This window comes from Propithecus coquereli, unplaced genomic scaffold (assembly GCF_000956105.1).
Source record: "Propithecus coquereli isolate 6110/MARCELLA unplaced genomic scaffold, Pcoq_1.0 Scaffold1, whole genome shotgun sequence".
Lineage (NCBI taxonomy): Eukaryota > Metazoa > Chordata > Mammalia > Primates > Indriidae > Propithecus > Propithecus coquereli.
Window position 1 is genome coordinate 9,587,624 of NW_012133857.1, and position 10,662 is coordinate 9,598,285.

Below are 10,662 nucleotides of genomic sequence, written 5' to 3' on the forward strand. Positions count from 1 at the left end.
GGTGTCTTGCTGGGTGGAATTTTTGGGTCATGTGGTATCTCTACATTTTAAGGAACTGACAGATTGTTTCCAAGGTGACCATACTGTTTCAAATTCCCACCAACAATGTATGTGGATTCTAATTTTTGCATATCCTTGCCAATATTTGGCATTGTTAAACTTTTGGATTATCACCATTCTAATAAATGTGTATTGGTATCTTGTGATTTTAATTTACATTTCCCTAATGACTAATGATGTTCATTAGTCTTTTCACATGCTTTTTGTTCATTCATACAGCTTCTTTGATAAAAGGTCTTTTCGGATTTTTTGCCCATTTTTAATCATGTTGTCATTGAGTTTTAATAATTTTTTATATTTTTAAATATAAGTCCTTAGTTAGATATGTGATTTGCAAATATTTTCTCCCAGGGTGTGGCTTGTCTTTTCGTTTTTTAAAATGATATCTTTGGAAGATCTAAAGTTTTGAATTTTGTTGAATTCCAAGTTATCAAATTTTTCTTTTATGAATTGTGTTTTGGTGTCATATCTAAGAAAACTGCTTAAGCAAAGGTCACAGAGATTTTCTTCTATGGTTTCTTTCAAGTTATATAGTTTTAGGCTTGCCATTTAAGTCTGTTATCCATTTTGAATTAATTTTTATGCATGGTATGAGATAAGGGACTATGGAATTTTTTTCCTTTAATTTTTCCATATATATACCCAATTATCCCAGAATCGTTTGTTGAAAAGAGTTCCTTTCCCAACCAAATAGTCTTGGCACTTTGTTGAAAATCAGCTAAAGATAATATAAGGACTTTCTAGACTTTCTACTAATTTCTCTTGATCTGTATGGCTATTCTTATACCATTATAATATGGTCTTGACTATTATTGTCTTATAATAAGTTTTGAAAATGAATAAAGTTCTTCCATCTGTGTTTTTTCTTTTTCAAAGTTGTGCTATTCTAGGTACATTGCATTTCCGTCTAAACTTTAGAATCAGCTTGTCAATTTTTACAAAAAATTTTGATTCTTTAGAATGTTGATTGAAATTGTGTTGTATGTATAGATCAGTTTGGGGAGAATTACTATCCTAACAATAATAAGTCTTTCAATTCATGAACATGGTATATATTAATATATTTCCTCATTTATTTAGATCTTTTAAAATTTCTGTCAGCAATGTTTTGTAATTTTCAGATCTTTCATATCTTTTGTTACAATTTTTTCTAAGTATCTTATTCTTTTTATTGCTCTATTCTTTAGTTGCATTGTTTTTTTCATTTCATTTTTGATTGTTAATTATCAGTATATAGAAATATAATTTTTTAACATCGATTTTTGTATCCTGTGACATTGCTTAACCCATTTTCTAGTTCTAGTGTTTTTTTAGGTTCACTAGAATTTTTTAGATACAGGATTATATTATCTGCAAGTAGAGAAAATTTTATTTCTTCTTTTCCAATCTGATGCATTTAATTTCCTTTTATTGCTTTATTGGCTAGCTAGAACTTCCAGTATAATATTGAATAAAAGTAGTGAGAATGAAAATCCCTGCTTTGTTCTCAAACCTATGGGAAACACCATTAGTCTTTCATTATTAAGTATGATGTTTGCTGTATGTTTATCATAGATGTCTTTTATTTGGTTCAGAAAATTCCCTCATATTCATAGTTTGTTGAGAGTTTTATCATGAATGCTAGGTTTTGTCAAATGCTTTCTTTCCCCTTGCATGTATTGACATGACCCTGTAAATTTTGTACTTTAGTCTATTAATATGGTATATTGTATTATTTAATATTCAGATGCTAAAGCAACCTTGTGTTCCTAAAATAAATCCAGCTTGGTCATCTTTACATGTTGCTGGATTTGATTTACTAACACTTTGTACAGAAATTTTGTATTCATATTCATGTGGTATGTTGTGATGTGTCTGTATAGCCTCATAGAATGAGCAAAGAAATATTTCTTCCTCCTCTGTTCTCTGAAAAAGTTTTTGAATGTTTGTCATTATTTCTTCTGAAATATTTGTTGGAATTCACCAGTAAAACCATGTGAGTCTAGACTTTCCTTCATAGGAAGACTTTTCATTACTAATTCAATTTCTTGTTATTTGCCTATTCAGATTTTCTATTCCTTCTTGAATTATATTTGATAATTTGTCTATTTCTAAGAATTTGTCTCTTTATTCTAAGATGTCTAATTTTTTTGCCGTAAGTTATTCATAATGTTTCCTTATAAGCCTTTTAATTTGTTGGGTTGGTAGTGATGTTTCTTCTCTCATTCCTTTCTTTCTTTTTCATGGTCAATCTAGCTAAACGTTTAACAGTTTTGTTAGTATTTTCCAAGAATCAATGTTTGGTTTCATTGATTTTCCTCTATTATTTTCTGTTTTTATTGATATTTATTATTTCCTGTCTTCTGTATGTTTTGAGTTTAATTTGCTCTTCTTTTGAGAGACTCTTCTTTTCTGAGTTAGGCATAAATTTCCCTTGAAGCCCTGTTTAGCTGCATCTTATAAATTTTGTAGTTTGTATTTTTATTTGCATTTATTTCAAACATTTTCTAATTTCCTATGTGAGTTCTTCTTTGACCCATGGGTTATTTAGAAGCATGTTATTTAATTTCCAAATATTGTGGGATTTCACAAAATTATTTCTGTTGTTGACTTCTTATTTTATTCTGTGGTTTTCAGAGAATATATTTTGATAATTTCAATCTTATTTAGAATACTGGGACTCTTTATGGGCTAACATATGATCTATCCTGAAGAATATTCCATGTGTGCTTGAAAAGAATATGTATTATTCTGTCATTGAATGGCGTGTTCTATGAATACCAATTAGATCTCATTAGTTAAGATCAGTGTTAAAGTTTTCTATAATCTCGCTGTTTTCTAGATAGTTGTTCTATCACTTACTGAGAGTGAGTACTAAAATCTCCAACTAAAATTGTTGAAATATCTATTTATCCTTTCAGATCTGTCAGTTTTTACTTCATATACTTTGGAGCTCAGTTTTTAGGTGTGTATACATTTATAACTTATATCTTCCTGGTGTAGCATCATACAACGTTACTCTTTTTCTTTAGTAATGTTTCTTGTCTTAAAGTCTATTCTGTCTGATTTTAACATAGCTACTCTAGCTCTCTTATGGCTGCTATTTTCATGGTATATCTTTCTCCACCCTTTGACCCTTAACTTATTTTTTTGTCTTTGAATCTATTATAAATTGTGCCTCTCGCAGATAGCATGTATATTGATCCTGCTTTTTATACATTCTGATATTTCTGCCTTTTGGTTATAGTGTTTAGTCCATTCACACATTTTAAAATGTATTTTAAAATTATTTTCTTAGTGATTGCTATAAAGATTGCAATATAAATCTTAACTTACCACAATCTATTTTAGGTTGATACTGACAATTTTAGTAAAATACAGCAACTTTGTCCTAATATAGTTCCACTTCACCTTCCTTTGTGCTATTATCTATCATATGCAAATATATTATAAAGCCAGCAATACAATGTTACAATTTTTATGTTTTTAAAGAAAATAAGAAAAAAAATGTTTTATGTAGTCTTTTATAATTACCCACATATTGACATTTCTTTTGCTCTTCTTTTATTCCTGTGGACTTTCACATTGCCTTTCACAGTGATAGACTTCTTTAAGTATTTCTTTAAGGCAGGTGTGCTAGGAACAAATTCTCTCAGTCTTTATCTTGGAATATTTTTATTTCACCATTGTTTTTGATAGGTTTAATGGATATAGAATTATTGGTTTATAATTTGTTCTTTGAATGTGTTGGTACAATTTATGTTGACCTACAAGTCTCTGAGACTTTAGTCATTTTTCTTTAATCTTTTTTCTTTCTGTTCTCCAAATTGGATAATTTTTATTTAACTGTCTTTGCACTCACTGATTTTTCTGCCATCTCAAATGTGCTGTTGAGCCCATCTAGTAAATTTTTTATTTTGATTATTGGACTTCCAATTCTAGAATTTCTATTTTATTCTTTTTTAAAGTTTCTATCCTTCTTTTGAAATTTCTTATTTGTTGAGTCATTGAAATCATATTTTCCCAGGCCGTCTCCCATCCAAGTGCTAACGAGGCCCCAGCCTGCTTAGCTTCCGAGATCAGATGAGATCAGGCGCCTTCAGGGTGGTAAGGCTGTAGACTGAAATGATATTTTCCTTTAATGTTTTAAACATATTTTCCTTTAGTTTTTAAAACATATTTATAATAATACTTACTTTGAAGTTTTTTCTGCTAAATCCAACATCTGAACCTACTCAAAGTCAATTTCTAATAATTGCCTTTTTCCCTGATCCTGAGTCACATTTTCCTGTTTCTTTCTGTATCTTGTAATTTTTTGTTGAACTCTGAACATTTTAAATAATATATTGGAGCAACTCTGGATTCTGATTTTTACCTTCTGAATGAATGCACCCCTGCCCTTTTATTAGTAACTTGCCTGAACTTAATCTGCAGAATCTATCTCCCCCATGGTATGTAGCACATAGCTCTGCTCAGTTGTTTTGTTCTTTTTTTTTTTTTTTTTTGCCTGGCTTTCCCATAGTTACTCCTATATCTTAATGGTCAGCCAATGATTGAGTAGATATTGTATTCAAACCCGTAAGGTCTCCATCCTCTGCTGATGAATCTCTGCATGAATTGAAAAGCAAGGTATTTTTCATGTCTGCTTCAGCTTCCACTTTCCACCAAACCCTCTCAGGTTTCCCCTGTGCATGCCTTTCCAGTCAGCCAGGGATATATGGAAAGCTTATCTAGTCCTTTAATGGCTCTTTTGTTTCTAGGATCTTCCCTTTAAATTTCTGCTGGTTCATTTCTTCCACCAACAAGGAATACAACCTCATACTAGCCAAGCTATGCATTTTCCATTTTGCTTCCTACAATATTTGCTATGTTTACTGATAATACCACAGGGCATAGGATTGTGTCCTCCACTCCAAATCAAGTTAGCTTCCTTCGAAAGCAACACCATTGGTTTTCATAGCCAGTCATACCCTGGTAAATACTACCTCACCAACGGAGCAGGAGATTGGGATGGGGAATGGGCTGCTTATTCCCACTATCTTACCTGAAGTTTTAGAAGTATTTTATGAATACGTGTTTCTCTTTTTTTGTTTTCATCTTCGTTTTAGTTTTGTTCATTTGATTTTTGGTCTATTTCTACTGTTTGGAAACCATTGTTTTTGGTAACCGTGATAGGCAGAGTTCTGAGAATGTCCCTCAATGACTTGCACTTGTACAGTCCCTTTCCCTTTGAGTGTGGGTGAAACCTGTGCATATGATGAGATGTCACTCCTATGATTATGTGATACAGGCATACCTCAGAGATATTGCAGGTTTAGTTCCAGACCACCACATTAAAACAAATATCACAATAAAGTGAGTCACACAAATTTTTGGATTTCCCAGTGCATATAAAAGTTACATTTACACTATACTATAGACTATTAAGTGTGCAATAGCATTATGTCTAAAAAAATGTATGTATCTTCATTTAAAAATATTGCTAAAAAATGCTAACTATCATCTGGCCCCTCAGCAAGTCATCATCTTGTTGCTGGTGGAATGTTTTACTTCAGTGTTGAGGGCTGCTGACTGATCGGAGTAGTGGTTGCAGAAGGTTGAGGTGGCTGTGGCAATTTCTTAAAATAAGACAACAGTGAAGATTGCTGCATCAATTGACTCTTCCTTTCATGAAAGATTTCTCTGTAGCATGTGATGCATTTTACCCACAGTAGAACTTCTTTCAAAACTGGAGTCAATTCCAACCCTGCTGCTGCTTTATCAACTAAGTTTATGCAATATTCTAAATCCTTTGTTGTCATTTCCACAGTAGTCACAGCATGATCATCAGGGATTCCATCTCAAGAAACCACTTTCTTTGCTCATCCATCAGAAGCAACTCCTCATCTGCTCAAGTTTTATCATGGGATTGCAGCCATTCAGTCACATCTTCAGGCTCTATGTCTAATTCTCTTGCTATTTTCACCACATCTGTGGTGACTTCCTGTACTGAACCTCTCAAAGTCATCCATGAGAGTTGGAATCAATTTCTTCCAAACTCCTGTTAGTGCTGATATTTTGATTTCCTCCCATGAATCACAAATGTTCTTAATGGCATCTAAAATAGTGAATCCTTTCCAGAAGGCTTTCAATTTACTTTGCCCAAATCCATCAGAGCAATCACAATCTATGGCAGCTATAGCCTTACAAAATGTATTTCTTAAAAAGTAAGACTTGAAAGTTGCAATTGTTCCTTGATCCCATGGGCTGCAGAATGGATAATGTCCATGGCATCTTCTTGAATGTTTCATCCACATTGAAAATATGTTGTTCAGTATAGCCACCTTCAGCAATGATCTTAGATAGACCTTCTGGATAACTTACTGCATCTTCTCCATCAGTGATTGCTGATTCACTTTGCACTTTTATGTTGTGGAGACAGTTTCTTTCTTTAAACTTCATGAATCAACCTCTGCTAACTTCAACCTTTTCTTCTGCAGCTTTCTCACCTCTCTGAGCTTTCACAGAATTGAACATTGTTAGGGTCTTTCTCCAATTAGGCTCTGGCTTAAGGGAATGTTGTGGCTGGTTTGATTTTCTATCCAGACCATTAAAACTTTCTCCATATCAGCAATAAGGCTGTTTCACTTTCTTGTCATTCATGTGTTCACTGGAGTAGCACTCTTAATTTCCCTCAAGAACTTTTCCTTTGTATTCACAAGTTGCCTGTTTGGCACAAGAGGCCTAGCTTTTGATATGCATTCCTTACTAAGCTTAATCATTTCTAGTTTTTGATTTAAAGTAAAAGATGTGCAACTCTTCTTTTCATGTGCACACTTACAGGCCACTGTAGGGTTATTCATTGGCCTAATTTCAATATTATTGTGTCTCAGGAATAAGGAGGCCTGAGGAGAGAGAGAAAGAAGGGGAATGGTTGACCAGTGGAGCAGTCAGAAGACATATAACATTTGTAAATTAAGTTTATTATCTTTATGGGCATGGTTTGTGGCTCCCCCAAACAATTGTAATATTAATATCAAAGATTACTGATCACTGATCACCATAGCATATACAACAATAATGAAAAAGTTTAGAATATTGTGAGAATTACCAAAATGTGACACAGAAACACAAAGTGAACACATGCTGTTGGAAAATGGTGCCAATAGATTTGGTTGCTGCAGGGTTGCCACAAACCTTCAATTTGTAAAAAAAAAAAAACGCCATAGCTGCAAAGCTCAATAAAACAAAATCCTATAAAACGAGATATGCCTGTATTTTATAGCAAAAAGGAAATTATCTGGTGGGCCTAATATAATCATGTGAACTCTTTAAAAGCAGAGAATTCTCCTACTGATGGGAAGAAGGGGGAAGTCAGAGAGATTCAAAGGATGAGAAGAATTTAATATTTCATTGCTGGCTGCGAAGAAGGAGGACCACATAGGAAAGACCAGAGTGAAACCTCTAGAAGCTATGTGATCAGTCACCAACAGCTAGGAAACAGAACATGAGTCCTACAGCTGCAAGGAATTGAGTTCTTCCAACAACCTGAACAAAGCAGATTCTTTCTCAGAGCCTCCAGATAAGAGCCCAATCTGGCCAGCACTTGATTTCAGTTTGTAAGGCACTAAGCAGAGAACCCAGTCAAATCTACCTGGACTTCTAATCTATAGAACTATGAGATAATAAATTTGTGTTATTTAAGCTGCTAGGTTTGTGGTAATTTGTTATATAGCAACAGAAAATTAATACAACAACTTTGTCCAGTTTTACTCTGCCACAGGTAGATGTCCTGCCTTTTGGCAAAGTTAATTTTGAAAAATCAAATCAAGATTTCCGGCTTCTCTTGAAAAATTGGAAGATCTTGCAACTTGAGATTTGAACTTCTAACATCTGCTAGAGCTGAGCAGTGGCTCTCCCCATCCTGTGTGCCAAGGTCGAGCTTCTCTAGCTCACCTGCTTTTGTCCTATATCTCCAATTACAGGCCTGGCTTTGGGGCATCTGCATCTGTAACACCTGATCAGCACACACCCAACTGGTAGTAAGTGCTATGTATTTGTTGAACAGGCAACATGTAGGAGATTTTTTTATGTGGGCCTGTGAATGGACATTTGGGATAATCAAGGCTCATGGCAATGTATCCTTCAGTGCACTTAGCAAGGGGTGAAGGGCACAGCCCACAAAGCCTGTCCACCTGAAAGAGATTTCTTGGATGTCTCATCAAGGACTATCACTGACATCTCACCAGCCCAGCCCTAGTTTGAAGTGAGGCTGGGAAGTGTAGTTTTCAGCTTATCACATGCCACCCCAGCCTCGATAAGGAAAGCAGAGTTCTGAGAGAAAGGAGAAAAGAGGAGGCTGGTATTGGGTTAAGCAGCTATTAATAGCATTCTCAACATCCAGAGCACGAAAAAGACCAAGAGCAGCACCTAAGAAGCCCTCTGTATTTCCTCGTCAGCACCCCCCACCCAAGGTAACCACTACCTGACTTCCTATAATAGAGATCAGTGTTGCCTCTTCTTCAACTTGATACAAATGGAATCCTACAGAGTGGGTTTCGTGTCTGTCTTCTTTCACTTACAGCATGAGTATTTAAGGAGAAAAAAATAGAGCAGCTCAGATTTTCTAACAAGAAATTTATTAATTAGGCTTGAAGAAACCAAGACTATCAATGATAGAATTATCTGCCTGCCTTTTCTTGAATTAGTTATCATTATCCATTTGCCCTTCAGCCATGGACAGTCAAGAGGAATGAGCCGTAATAGTAGTGACAAGTATTCTTTCCCATGGGTGATATTAAAAATATTCAAAACTTGGAGCCATCTGAGCACTAAATGGGTGGACACAGAATGAATAGCTCAGGTGCTGGCTGGAGTAGCGTCCTAGGACCCCTGCTAGGCCAGGCCTTAGCCTTCAGTTGTTGGATTGGGAGGAGAGCTTGGGTTGGGTCCCTCAGAGAGGAGCCAAGATGACCAAGGAATCAGGACTTGGGGACTCCAAGCAGTGGCTGTTTATCAGCCAGTGCAGAATAAGCCCAGTGTTTGAACATTAGGGCAGAGGGCTGGTTGAATATTAGTGCTGCTCTTTGCCATAGCAGTGTGAATATTGGGCAGACTCCTGTGAAACTCTGGCCTCGAGGTATTCTGCCATCTCAGCTCAAATGAAGTGTTTGCTTCAGTGAAGGTGAGACTAGTCCATCCCCTTAGGGACAGGAGGAGACAGGACACTCAGCAGCGCAGACCCTGCAGCTGGAGTTGGCACCCAATAACTGAGCAGAGCTGAGCCAAAACATCAGGGCACGGATGTCAAAACAGCTGATGCTCACTTCCTTAGTAAGGCAGCCTTTCAAATAGAGCTTTACTCATCCTCAGCACATAATTCTTTCTTACTTTACCACTCTGTTTCGAAATTAGGGGGTGTTAGACATATAAAAATAACAGTAAAAACAGGAATAAGGAAAAGTTGATTCAGGACTCAAGACCCCTCTCCCGGAAATAGTAGTCGTATATTCACTCCCAACCCCAGTCCCTCTCCTGGACTCTAGAAATTGTGGGCACAGCTAACTGCTCGTGTTCCCAGCCTCCTTGGCAAGGAGGGGTGGCCAGATAATCTGGCTCTGGCCAATAGATCCAGGTGGAACTCAGCTGTGGGTCAGGGGAGGGGGTTTGGGGAAAACTTTTTTTTTCTCATACAAAGGGACAGCTGCAGCTGACTCTGGCCTTCCGCTGTCCTCCTGCCCTCACTGTGGGCATGATGCCTGGAATAGAAGCTGCCATCTTGAAGCCATGATGGATAGGCCAGGAGAATCACAGCTACAACAGCTCTGGCCCTCATGAGCTGCTGAATAAATGCTAACAGCTGCCTGCTCCAGACTTTCTGTCCTGTCAATGAATGGAAAACTCTGTCCATTATGCTTACTGATACAACTAATATAAACCATTGCTTGTCACGAGTAGGCAAAAAGGTGGTGGTGGTGGTGGCAATGCAGCAAGGATTTTCCATGTCTAGTTAAGGCATCAGAAAGAAGCTGTGGTTGCTTGTAGTTCCTGACAGCAAGGGAGGGATCACAGACTCCTGGGGGCAGGTCAAAATGACACAGAAGTCAACTGGAAGGAGCTTCCACTGGCCAAGGAGGAGACAATTTGAGCATCAAAAAACAATGACTATAATAAATTAAAATGAGTTGGGAATGGATGAATGAAGGGAAAGAATCAAGCAATTATCTTGCCTTTCCTGTGTGAACTGTATTTGAGAGTAATCAATAAGATGATAAAGAGTTCTTTACATCCTGAGACTTTACTGAATTCATTTATCAATTCTAGGAGTCTCATGGACGAATCCTTGGGGTTTTCTAGATATAATATCATATCATCGGCAAAGAGCGAGAGTTTGATCTCATCTGCCCCCATTTGGACACCCTTAATACCCCTCTCTTGCCTAATTGCTGTGGCGAGGATTTCAAGCACTATGTTGAATAGAAGTGGAGATAGAGGACAAGCTTGTCTGGTTCTGGTTCTAAGTGGGAATAGTTTCAATTTTTCCCCATTCAGTATGATATTGGCAGTGGGTTTGTCATAAATGGACTTGATAATTTTAAAGAATGGGCCATCTATGCCTATTTTGATGAGAGTTTTTATCATAAA